The sequence below is a fragment of the Lygodium microphyllum genome, chromosome 6 (genome assembly GCF_053477565.2).
Source record: "Lygodium microphyllum isolate KBCC chromosome 6, Lygodium_microphyllum_v1.1.10, whole genome shotgun sequence".
NCBI lineage: Eukaryota > Viridiplantae > Streptophyta > Polypodiopsida > Schizaeales > Lygodiaceae > Lygodium > Lygodium microphyllum.
The window spans coordinates 26087253-26100946 of record NC_141140.1 but is presented as its reverse complement, the minus strand read 5'-3'; the positions used below and the strand labels follow the sequence as shown (position 1 = coordinate 26100946).

The window sequence follows — 13694 nt, the reverse complement described above, 5'->3', positions numbered from 1 at the left end:
CAATGTAACATGAATAAAGCAGCTGCATAAAAGCTTTAGCTTATGGATTGACTATTATGGAAAACCAAGATTAATTCCAAAGCATGGCAAGAAATCACCAAAAGACTTCTTTGAAACCTCCCTTGAATGAAGAGGAAGTAAGATACTATGTAGAGGGACTTACAAGTCTAGCTTGTACTTGTAATGATTGTAGCTGAAGAAGAATCTGTGTTTATAGGTTTTCACCCCTGAAATACCCTATTTTAGGATGAGAAGAAGAGGCCAAAAGTATCACATAACAGTGCCAAAAGATATTCTTGAAACTTTCTTACAAAGAGTATAGCTTGCAGCCACTCAGAAGAACCAAGAACATCCCATGTTTTACCAAGATTAAAGAAGAGAATCAGAAATAAAGCTTCAGCCCATGAATACCCTATTTTGGGCTGCCAAGGATAATCCAAGATGACACAAACAATTTTCCAAAGAGTACTTTCAATGCCTTAACAAGGTAAGAGTGATTAGATGTAGCAATTACAAGTGAAAGTAGAGCATGCTCTCTTCATAAACCATAAGAATAGAAATGGAGCATCAATGAGACACGATTCAGCCCAAAAAAGAGAGTGTTGGGCTGCATATGATAGTCCAAAGTCAAAGCTTTATGTCTCCCAAAGATCTCTTCTTGATAGAGAAGAGAGTCTACATCAAGAGGTAGGTACATAAGACATTGTCCTTATCTTCTTCTTCACAAATGCATGTACCACTTGAACCGTGCAAGAGGTGCTTTGTAAAACAGAGATTCAGCCCATAAAAGAGCAAGCTTGGGCCTTTCACTCCAGCTCACAAGCCTTGATAATATAGATCAAGAAGTGGAACAAGAGTCTCCCATGATAGGAGAGAGTTGCTACTTCATAGACATAGACACAATCAATGTTCAAAGCTTCCTTCTTTCTTCTTCAATGACCATCGAAAATCCCCCCATGAATGGGATGCTAGCCTCCTCTTTATACACATTAATCCTGTTTCTCACAACCAAGAATGGCCTTCCATTTTCATCAATGCATGGAAAGAGAGGTACTTACATGTCAAGTAGAGTCTTCTTAAGCTGCTTGTGGTTGCATGGCTTCATCTCCTTTTGTGTGGTAGTGTATGAGCTTCATTCTCCCCCATCCAAGATGCACCCTGTTCTCAGCCTGAGGAAGCCCGGAAAAATGAAGCGCAAAAACCGGAAGGTTCACATCTTTCAAATGAGCCACAACAAGCTTCATTCTCCCCCATCTAGGATGCACCCTGTTCTCAGCCTGAGGAAGCTCGAAAAATGCAGTGCAAAAAGCGGAAGGTTCATGTCTTTCAAATGAGCCACAACAAGGTCACATAAGCAAGGCTATGGTAAACACAATGTCCCACACTTAGCCAACTTAGAAAACTTTATCTTCTTTGTGACTTTTCTTGTTAATACACTTAGAACTCTTGAATATCATAAGTATAGAACCACATCATAGGCTCCAGGAAAATATAACCCAAGGGAACCTACCAAGTCATTTGCGCATGACCATATTTATCATGTTTAATGTTCCATGACTTACAGAACTTGTAACAACTTCATGTAAGCAATGCAAGGAAGGATAAGAGTAAGTAACCAAAATCCAATCATCTTGTCAAGGACCCATGATGATTTTATTGTATTTTAAGGTAGAGAGCCCTATCTTTATTACACCATGTCATATGCTGGTGGACTTAGGTGTTTAAGATTTATTGCACTAGGCAAGTCTTTATGTAGCATGTCTAGGATACAAGTGACTAAGTGATACATGTAAAGGATAAAAGTTTTATTTTTAAACCATGGGCAAGGTATCCCATAACACCATTGTAGCATCCAGCCATTGGAGAACATACTAAGTGTGGAAAAATCTGTACTGACGAGACCTGAGGGGGAAACAATTCAAAGTGACGGTGCACCTAAATTAGGGACCTGGAGGTGCTTACAGAGAATAGCTACTGAGAAGTATGGAGACAGAACTGCACTTGAATTGACAATCATAACGCATGGAATGCTAGGTTTAACCTTCATGGAATTAGAAACATTAGCTCAAAATGGATCGAGCTTCATAGAGAATGCACATAGATACATTTCTCACGTGGTTGCAAAGAAGAAAAATGGTGCTACTACAATTTTTGTAACCATGTTCTTTGCTGCGAAGATTGGGATTTGTGTTTTTATGAAAAGAGGTATCCGAAGGGTTCATCGAGGGGGTGAAAGCTCAGTGGATGTCTCATTTGATTTAATGGAGCTTGGAAGGTCACCTCTTGTTGTTTCTTGTGCTGGTGTCAAGTCCATTCTTGAAATTCCTACAAGGTTAGAGTACCTTGAGACTGAGGGTGTTACTATTATTGGATACAAGACCAATGAATTTCCTGCTTTTTTTACTCACCACCAGTGGCTACAAGGTACCTTGTCTGATTCTACATAGACAAATGTGCAGATATCATATGTTTGAATCCTAGTTTGGAGTTAGAGAGTGGACTACTCATTGGGGTGCCAATCCCATAAGAGCATGAAGTAGCTGCCAAGCCGATTGAGTCAGAAATTAGTAGTTCTTTGCAAGAAACATTGAAGCAAAAGATTAGTGGAAGCGTAATAATCATCTTTTTACTCAAAAGAGTCAATGAAGAAGAAGATGAGAAAGACCATAACAAAGAAAAAGAAGACCATGAAGACAAAAAGAGCAACAAAGAAAGCAAAATGGACTATATCAAAGACGAAGACAAAGAAAAGAAGGTCTGTTATGCCTACCATGACATATTTGATGAAGAAAACCACAAGGGCATGTTGGTCTCCTTGTCTCCAGTTTTCACCAGAACTTTTTATTGTATGTACTTGCCATTAATGCTCCTTTCATAAGCCATGAACAACACCTCATGTAGCGTATGCATAATAGCCTCTATACACTTAATGAGGCCTTGTAACAACCTCTGGATGATTACCGTGTTTGTGGCATACCCACACTTATCAAGGTTTTGCTCATGACAGCCTCTCTACAGTTAGTGCTTTTTGACGGTTGTGATTGAGGAGGGGTGTTGAGAATTATGCAATTGCACCCATGTGACAACCTCTTTGTATGGATCAATAGGGCAAGACTCAAACACTTTACCAAAGAAGATGCTTGAAATGCAAGATGCCTGAATCCCATAAGCACAGTGGAGAAAAATGCAACCATCATGAGCCTATAAAGTGATGTACCTTCTTATCATTCAATGATGGAATACTATTGTACTTTGTCCTTTTAGTCATAGTTAGTGTCATACTCAAGATTGTGTTTATGAGTCCAAGCTTCCATCTTGGAACCTAATTCACTTGAGTAACAATTGGTCTCTCTAATCTAAGTCATTATGAACATTGTCTTTGTGTTCCATCCATGCTTAGGATTGAGGTAGCATGGTATACACACATCTAAGGATGCACATATCTTCCAATTACACTACTATGCTATTAAGTTTGAGGAGCACTTAATTTGTAGATGTATTGTATATTATGAGAGTAGAGGGAGATCTCATTGCCTTTTTTAGGAGGGGTTTGGCCCTCTCCACAAGGTGATGGGAATACTACTAGAGATGCCAAGACTACTTTCAATGGAGATTTGAACATACAGAGGGAAGCTTCTAAGGAGAAAGATAGAAAAAAAATGCAAGTTAGCAAGCTAGGAGGTTCTTACATAGTTTTAGAGTACTAGCCCCTGCACTAGCTCACTACATGCTACTACTATAGATGCCACTACTACAATAGTACCATCACACAATCCATGAGATAGAGGGGCCACAATAAATGAGGCAGCCACACTCCATAGAGCATCACACCCACCATGCTGTTGTAGTACCTAACATTCTTATGTTCGGTAAATTTGAGCCATCATTGCATGCCATTAGAGAAGAATACCTCTCCTTAGTGGACTCAATGTCATGGACTACCCTCAAGGAGGGTATATTATGCTTGGAAAGTCATATTGATCGGTGGGATTCTATAGTACCTCTCCTTAGTGGACTCAATGTCATTGACTACCCTCAAGGAGGGTATATTACGCTTGGAAAGTCATATTGATCAAGGTGGGATTCTATAGCACACACACACACACACACACACACACACACACACACACACACACACACACACACACACACACACACACACACACACACACACACACACACACACACACACACACACACACACACACACACACACACACACACACACACACACACACACACACACACACACACACACACACACACACACACACACACACACACACACACACACACACACACACACACACACACACACACACACACACACACACACACACACACACACACACACACACACACACACACATAGAGTTGAATTATTGTCTAGAAAATCACAAATTGACATATGAAGAAAGAAGTCATATTAGTGTCAAGAGGAGGAGGAGGAGGAGGAGGAGGAGAAAGAAAGAAAGAAATAAATAAATAAAGAAGTCATATTAATGTCTATAAAATGCCAAATTAGCCTACGAGACCATGAGACCAAAATGTGAGTCTAGGAATTTTCCATCGATAATAACGCTGAGAAATACATAGTCAATGAGTACAAAGTGATGTCTAAGCCAGAATATAATGTGAAACTTCTCATCAAGAGGCACTCTCATCCTAGGATATCTCTCATGCGTCTATCTAGCATAGTGAGGTTGAAGTAACAAGGTAGGTTCCCCCGATGGTGGTGTAGTATCCTTTGTACTATAGGTGATGTCTCTTGTGAGGGCATGGACCAGCTAGGCATGGGTGACATGCCTTGCATTTCTTTATGGCTATGTCTAGGGCGGTTCCCCACGGTGGGAGCATTGCACGGAAAATTGATGAGAGCTCTATAGTGGGGGGCCTAGTCATGATGCTTTGTAGAACTCCATGATTGCACCTTGGTGTGTGGCTTTGTGTCTCTACTCTTGGGTTTGTAAGAGGTGTGCTCTATGGCACCATAGCTCTAGTAGGAAGAGCTCAAGACATCTTTGATCCAAAAAATCCATAACCATGGATAGTGGTCTAATTTCCTCTTTAAATAATTAGTGGAAGCGCTCTTGGATTTGGCAAAATACATTGGGCATATGCATAAATAGTGCTTCTCCATTTTTTACATGATCTGATAAAGGTAGAACAACTTGTTCTCCAGGGGACGGAGTCTACACCATATCTACCTATCTCAATTTGGAGCTAGTGTGAGGATGTATAGAGTTGTTCAATGGCACATTGTACACCATGAGACAAGTGTGTAGGCATGTATCTTGGGTGAACAACAAAGCATTGGGTGATATCTGTAGAAGATACTTCCAGTAGACCTGGGGGGTTCACTATAGATGTTGTATGGTATCACGTGAGTGTAAGGGAGGGGGGTTTTTGAAAGGGGACACTTAAGCATATACATTAGAGGTAGACCCTTCTTAATTTCCTATATTGAACTTAAATTTAAGGAGGGGATAGTGCCACTACATAAATCACTCTGTGATATGACCATTTTGATACTTTTAATTGCTTAAGATAATTCCAACTTTTAAAAAGAAAGTTAGTATATGTTCTATGAAGACTTACATTTAAGAAAGGGGATACATAAAAATTCATACCTGTATATATCTTATAAGCTTAAATAGGGGGATATATTAGTCTCACAAGCTTCATAAATAGGGGTTTTTTTAGAAGTCCTTGCACATAGGTGACATGTCTTCTTTACTATGAGTGAACCCCTCGTGCCAATAGAAAGCCATCTTCATTCTCAGATCCCCAATAGGTGTCAACCATGTCTTGGTTGTGTATTTGAATAATGTCCATCCTAATGATGTAGTTCAGCTCCTCTTAGGCTGAGCTCTAGGTGAGGAAAATCCAAGCTATATTGTAGTGGTTGGAGGCGATCCTCAAACTGTATATGTTCACACTGGCTCTCCATTGGCCCTAGAGCCACATAGCCTCGTGTTAATATATCCTCTATTGCTCTCCTCAAAGTTAATGTTATCCTTAAAAAATTAATTCCCAAGAAAACATATCTCTAGACTATCTCCATCATCTCCTCTCTGTATGTGAAATCAGGTATTGATAGCGGAATCCACTGTGAGACCTTGGTTTTCCCAGGGTTTGTTGTGAGATCCTTATCCTAATATAAGCCATGTAGTGCATCTAGGTGGTGTTGCAATCCCTTTTGTGTGCTGGAGATGAGGACTATGTTATTGACATACAATAGAATGGGTATCAAAGCACCCCCCGCCCCCCACAAATGCCAGCTCCCTCCCATCCAAGTCCATTAATGTAGTTTGATATCTCATCAATATAAAGGATGAAAAGAGAATATGAGAGTGGGCATTCTTGTTTCACCCCAATGGTGTTGATGATCTCCTCTAACAGCCCTCCTGATGCTTGTACTTGTCTTGTAATAGATGTATATAGTGATAGTATCTCCCATCTCATCTCCATTGAGACCTCTAGCTCTTGTAGTCTTCTCTGCATGAGTCTACCACATGGTACTTTGTTAAAGACCTTATGGAAATCTACAAAGTAGTAGTATACTTGCCTTCCTTGGAGTGTGAGGATATGACCAAGAGTGGAGTAACCCTCCCTAAGCTCTACCTATCTACATGCTTGATGTTGGTGTTTCTTTGCTCATTTTCTAAGCTCATGCTTAAGTATCAATCCATAAAGCTTGGCTAGCATGCGGCCAACCATGATGGTCGTATAGTTTGTAGGAACCATGGGGTATCCATTTAGATGTGGATCCATTACCTGATAACACAAATCATTGGGATGAGAAGTGAAGGAAGAAGCCCAAGTGGAAGCATGAGCAAGTGAAAGTAAGATAGGTGTAAGCTATGGTGGATAGAGCAAGAGAGTAAGAGAGAGAGACTCAAGACGTGGAAGACGTGGGAACTCCAATAGTCACAATGTGTGACCAACCTTCCCTTTATTCAAATGTCACTGAAAGAATAAAGAATGAAGTGATAGCGATGGGTGCTTTAGGTATGCTTCTCTCAAAGGCGATCATAATAAGTTAGCTCATCATTACTATGGGCCTTATCAAATCCTCAAACGAGTTGTTGAGCTTGCATACAAGCTTGATTTACCTTCTTCAACAAGGATTCATTCTACCTTCCATGGTTTTCAACTTAAGGAATATGTAGGTCCATCCATGAGGGTGTTAGAAGAGTTACCTCCCATTGATGAAGATGGCCTTATCATTTATGAACCTAAAAAGGTTATTGGCAAAAGCGAAAAGGTTTTAAGGAACCGTTCGCTCTGCTGGAATACCTTATTAAATGGCGGTGTTTACCCATGGAGGAGTCTACTTGGAAACCATAATCATACCTTGATTCTTTTCCATGGCTTTTACAGGAAACAGAGTAATGTCAGAACATGACAGCTTGCTATATTAAATTTCTATCATAAAAATAATTACTCTATGGTCATCAAAATTGGATTTTTATGGCATGGATGGATACTAGGGATTGTCCTCTACATTTCTATAGCTCATACATGATGATTGGACATTTCTTCTTCAAGTTATGGCCATTCTTGTGCAGCAGCCTGTTTTGGATAGTTTCCAACAATATATTCAAATTTCATACCTATACTTCATTGATATATGAGATCTTCTTCAGCTTGGAGTTTCATTACAGCATTGATTCATCATTTACAAAGCTATCCTTGTACTCTTTCTTCATCACTTGTCCCAATTCCAGCTTTGAGGAAAAAGCTCTTTTAGGTCGGGATGGCTTGTAATAAAGCATAAATGCTTTAGTCTAGGGTAAGTATAAAGGGTGGAGGTGTAACATGTGTAGCATCTTTTTTCCAGTTTACAAACATTACTTGTTTGAGGTCTCAAGCTCCCACCATCTAAGAGGGTGAAAACTCTTGGCCAACATAGATTGGGGTGCATACCTTGCTGCAGCCTCTCATCATTTGATTCTCAATCAACATTGATAATATCATTTCTTGCCAAGTCACCCTGGCTATGGCTTCTTGACATTTTATGTATATTTCTTGTATTTTTAGTTTAAAATCTTGTTGTGGAATTTAGCTTTATTACAGTGAATACATCCTACCTAAACCTAGAATGACTTTTGAAATTACCTTTGATAGTGAGATAGAGGCATGATATACTACTCTCCATGTTACAAGGCCATAGTAGAGTATGAGAGAGAAGCAAAAGCAAAAATAGAGAGCATGTTATTCTCTTATAGAGCCTCTACAAAATTAGAGCTAGAGCCTAAAGAGGAAGAATATGAATCCAAAGAGAAAGTTAATAAAAGCAAGGAAGAGCAAGAATCCCTTTCACTCAAAGAGGATGTCCATGAGGACATGACTGAAGCTTCAAAGGATAAATAGCCTTTACTCTTGGATGGAATGACCATGGTTTCCTTTCAAGTGCGACCACAACACATGCAGATGATGTAGTTGTCTTGCACCATCAATTTCCAAAAGGAATGATGATGATGAACCATGCCAACATGCACCAACCCCACATCATTAGAGAACCTTAGAAGGTCCTTATCATGTTACATTCCTAGGCACATCCTTAGAGGATGAGTCCTCAAGTCAAGAAGTGAGTATCCCACAACTCACGTCAACAACAATCCTCATACCATTTCAGCACACACAGAAGGATATGAAGAGTTGCAATAGAAAGTAGAGAAAGATGGCTGTGGAGCATCAGAGGAAGAAGCTACTCCCTTGAAGGAGTCAAATTTGTATCCATAAGAAATCCATGGAACCTTCATTAGAGAGGTAGAAGGTGAAAACCAATTTACTTTTATTGATGAAAATGGCATAGAAAGGCATCTCGAATTGGATAGTTGCCTTTTAGAAGAGGAGCTATTGAACCTTCATGATGTGTTAAGCAAAATTTGGATGTTTTACTTGGTCTTACAAAGACTTAAAAGGGATTGATCCCACTATGTGTCAACATCACATTGACCTAGAGCCTGATGCCAAGCCTATACAACAACGTTAGAGATGTATGAATCCCAATTATTTAGCCCTAGCTAAGATAGAGCTATTGAAGCTCCTAGAGGCTAAGTTCATCTACCTGGTAGCCAATAATGAATGGGTTTTGCCCATTGTGGTTGTACCTAAGAAGAATGGAAAGTTGTGTATTTGTGTGGACTTTCAAAAGCTCAATTCCAAGACAAAGAAAGATAGGTGAGTCTACTATAAAATCTTGGTTGTCCAGTACACTAAAGCTCCTAAAATAATAAATTTCTGACCTATTCTTGCATGTCTTGTGTGTATCTTAATAACAAAGACTAGAAATAGCCAATGCATAACAATCTAATGTATAAGGGGCATACAAGACTAGAAATAGCCAGTGCATAATAATCTAATGTATAAGGGCTACTACAAGAGCCAAAATGAGTGTGACTAGCCTAAAGTGTATCCAATTTACAATGACATAATGTTTGCACTAGCCATTTTAGCATAGTCCTTGACTGCTCAATTTCTACTTTCATTAGGAAGTGCATCATTTACATTTGCATTAAAAATATACTAATATGTGGAATCATGAGAAACCTACACAAGCTTAACAATTGCCTCATTTGGCTTTGCATGTGACTACCCACCATCGAAAAGAGGCCACAAAGTGACACAAATGGTTTGTGAGAGTATATATGTCTCTTTGGTCTATGAAAGTAAGAGTCGAACAATGTCTTCCATAAAGGGAACATCACAAACTGACCAAAATATATGTAGTCTATAGATGATATAGCTTGTAGCCTTTGCTTTCAATATTATAACAACAAAGATGGATTTTACAACCCTGTCATATCTAAATTTTTGTTATTGCCCTAGTACTCATGCATAAGCTAGGCAATAAAACACACACAAGTGAGAAAAAAATGGCTTCATGCCATGCCAAGTCTCATATAGAATGGTAAACTAGCATGCTTGGTGGGACACTTGTTTAGTAGATAAGTTGTACAAAAAATAGCCTCAAGCTAGAAAAATGTGGCAAAACTTGACTTTTAATCATTCACCATGCCACTTCATGAGAGGTCTATTCATTCTCTGAACTATACTATTTTGTTATTTTATATATGATACTATACATTGACGTTTTATCATTTTTCAATCAAAATCCTTTGAATATATTACCCCCAAATCAAAATGGAGAGTGCCCACTTAATCATGGAAAATTTTTAGCAAACAAATTGTTTGAGGGACAAAAGCATTACAAACTTAGCTTTCAAATGACACACATAAACATGCCTTGAATAATCATTAAAAAGAGTCATGAAGTATAAGTAGTTGTCAAAAGATAGTATTTGCATTGAACCACAAATATTGCTTCTACAAGCTACAATTTGTTAAAGTACAGAAGCTCAATCCATCTCTTCACTAAGGTATGAATGATGCATTTGGGATAGCAAAAGGTCAAGGATGATTTTAATTGGTAAGGTGGTGTAAAAGCATGTGCCTAAGGTGATACAATTGATCTATGAAAGAATTTTGTGATAGTATTGAGACATAAGTATGAACAATAGAAAAGTATCCTTCAATCAATGAGAAAATTAATTTGGTTACCATCTTTGTAGTAGAAAGAAATTGTATAGGGCTAATATTTCTCAATTGATCCAATAACTTTTGGAAATGTAAAAATATGAAATGTTCATCTTTTTGAGTACTATAACATGATGAGCAAAATCTTTCAAATTTGATTTCTATGTTATTTTATACAACCACAAATATGGTTAGTCACCTAAATTCTAAAATTTAGGACTACACCTACCTACCTACTTGGGAAGCTTAATATATGGAGCTACACCCATAATCTTGTGTTGCACTATGAGGAAGATTTCTCTCCCACTTTATAGATCATTCAGCTATACCAAAGGGCAACTTGAGATTCACTCATAGTAGAAAAGTATAAAAGCTATTTTGAGCAACTAGATTGCAGTCCTAGAGATGACAATGCACTCACAAAGTGCAAGTACGATATAGTGCAGTACAATCCTAGCATAGTCCAATTTTGCGTAGAAAATGGACACATAGAGTGTACCATTGGGTAGAGATAGTGTAGCCCACACTCTCTACATTGTGTATTCCTCCTTTGTACTAATTTTGGGTTTGGATATTAGCCCATCACTTGTACTAGGTAGCCATAGTTGCCCTTTTGTTATATGAATAAAGAGTTCAATGCTATTATTAATATTGTATTCTATATCCATTGTGGGTTTGATTCAAACTGGTATTAGTGATTTGCTATCATCTCCATACAATTTACTATCATTATTCACTAGATAATTGATTGTGCCATAAGTAATTTGTATTTGTAAAAGTACTTTTGTATCTTAAAAAGCACCTTTGTCTCTATGAAAAAGAAGTTTTCTCTATGTAAAAAGTACTTTTTCATATTACTGTTAACACTATTTTGTTGATTGATTGAGCCTTATATCTTCTCCCATTCTTCATCCCCCCTTTTTTGACAAGCATGTTCTTTTAGAATCTTGCATTGTGTGAGCCTTGTTTGTGTTAAAATCCCCATTCATTGCATTGTTTTCTTAAAGTTGGAAATCACACCTACTTTATGCAATCTGCATTTGAAGGGAAGTCAAAAGCTCAATGATACCAACTATGCTTCTTGGAAAAAGAAGATGGATTCCTCTTCTTCCAAGATTGTTGTGAGTTGGTGTCAATGGATAAACCAAAAGAAGATGAGGTTACCAAAGAAGAATTGGCCAAATGGAACAAAAAGGCCATGTTTGTTGTCCACATGATAAAGCTAAGTATAAGAATGACATTCTCAACCAGGGAATGGATGTGACAATTCGTACAGAAGCATAGGAAACCTTGAAGAACATATATAAATCAAAAAGTATGTCAAGAAAAATATCTTTGTGAGTCAAGTTAAAAACACAAAGAGAAATAAAGGAGAGTCAAGTTAAAAATACAAAGAGAAATGAAGGAGAGATTGCTACAAAGTTCATCAAAAAGTCAAGGATCTACATCAACAATTCATTGCTTTGAAGATAAAATGACAGATATTGAGATGTCTTCAATCAACATTCATGGTTTGAAAGAAGGATATTAAGAACTTGTCCAAGGCCTCATCATTTTGAGGAAAAAACCTTCATTTGATGAGATAGAGTAGATTCTCAAAGATGAAGATTAATGGTAAGTAGCTTGTAGGAAAAAGAAAGGTAACTGGAAGGGAAAATAAGCTAGCTTTGTTGTTGGAGAAGGAAGCTCTCAATGCTTCTCTTAAGTCAAGTCTCTATGCTCTATTGAGAAGAGTATGCAAATATTGGGAAATTTGCATGCTGTATTATCTTCAAGTTAATCTTTGTCTCCTGCCCATACATGAGAATTATGTATCCCTTCTATCCAACAGAAGTCCCGGTCCAAATCACATGGCACTAAAATTTCCATCCTTTATCTAGAATAGGATCTTCCAATACCTCCAAACGTTGGGCTCACGGTACTCTTCAACTTTGTTTCGAACTCGACAAGGGGTGTCTAGACCTCCACTGACCCCAAGGGACCTAGGAGTGAGACACAACTTCAGTGGTTGGCCTTTTCACCACTCGACCTTCGGCCCGTGAATCGAGCAATGCCCTCTTGGGGTAATCCACGGTGTGATCTTGGAGACGATCCACCCGTGCAAATATCCTTCCTTAATTAGTTAATTAAGGATCAAGCATAATCAAGGCAATTAGCCCTAATATCATCTTCTAGGAAAACATTCATTTATTCCCATGGCAACTTGTCATTATAGACCCCTGCCATGCATTTGCCATCAACACAAGCTTTGGAATATTTAGCCAAATCACAATGCAATAATCAATTGATTGAAAGAAAAACATTTAGGGTGTTGTTTTCACTCTCCCCCTTGGGACCAAAGAGTAAATTTTACTTGATATTTCCTCCTTTTGGCTAAGGCATATACTAAAGGTTCAAATACTATACACGATGTAAGTCTTATCATTCCAATGTGAATTAATAAATCTAGCAAGAGCATTTATGCCTCTTCTCTAAGTGACATTTACCTTTTAGCCTTTCCCTATTATGCAGCATTTTATCTTGGCTTTATCTTCCTTTCTCGTAAGGCAAAGAGTCACATGTCATTGAAGTAAAGTTCACATAATCTCTCCCATGTATGTACCATCTATATGCATTTGCGAACCTTAAACAATATTATCCTCGGTAAAGATTAATCAAAGACTCATCAATGCTCAATACTTTAGAGTCCCATATGCTCCTTATGCTATGCATGGATTCATCGCATATAGTATAACTAGGTGCAATTTATATCCCCTTGATACAAGCACTTCACAAACTTCATATTTGAATATTTGAGATGCGATTTATCATTTTCAATGACCTATTCTAGCACAACAAAGTATGGAGCCTAAACATATCTCATGCGAGAATCAAAGCAAGCATTTATCAATTTAGAAATACATTACTTACGACCAAAATCGCAGTTTGATTGGTAGTGATGCCTTCGCCCAAAGCTTCGTTGCTAGTTGTAGGATTGCCATCCGCATGCAACATTCTTCGCTTGGAGGCCATCGTCCGCAATTAGACTCAAGAGATTAAGAAGGCGGAATAGATTTGAGATGGGAGAGCGTACGAGAAGATGGTTAAGTCGAGGATCGAGATAGAGGGAATTGTGCAGCCCCTCGGGGTAACTCTTCTCTCTCTCTCTC

The 13694-nt window shown here is 38.3% G+C and overlaps 1 pseudogene; it reads left to right on the top strand.

The window, feature by feature from the left end:
* The first annotated feature begins 1818 nt into the window (after positions 1-1818).
* Positions 1819-7395, top strand: LOC148034399 (pseudouridine-5'-phosphate glycosidase pseudogene; annotated as a pseudogene).
* Positions 7396-13694: the final 6299 nt, after the last annotated feature.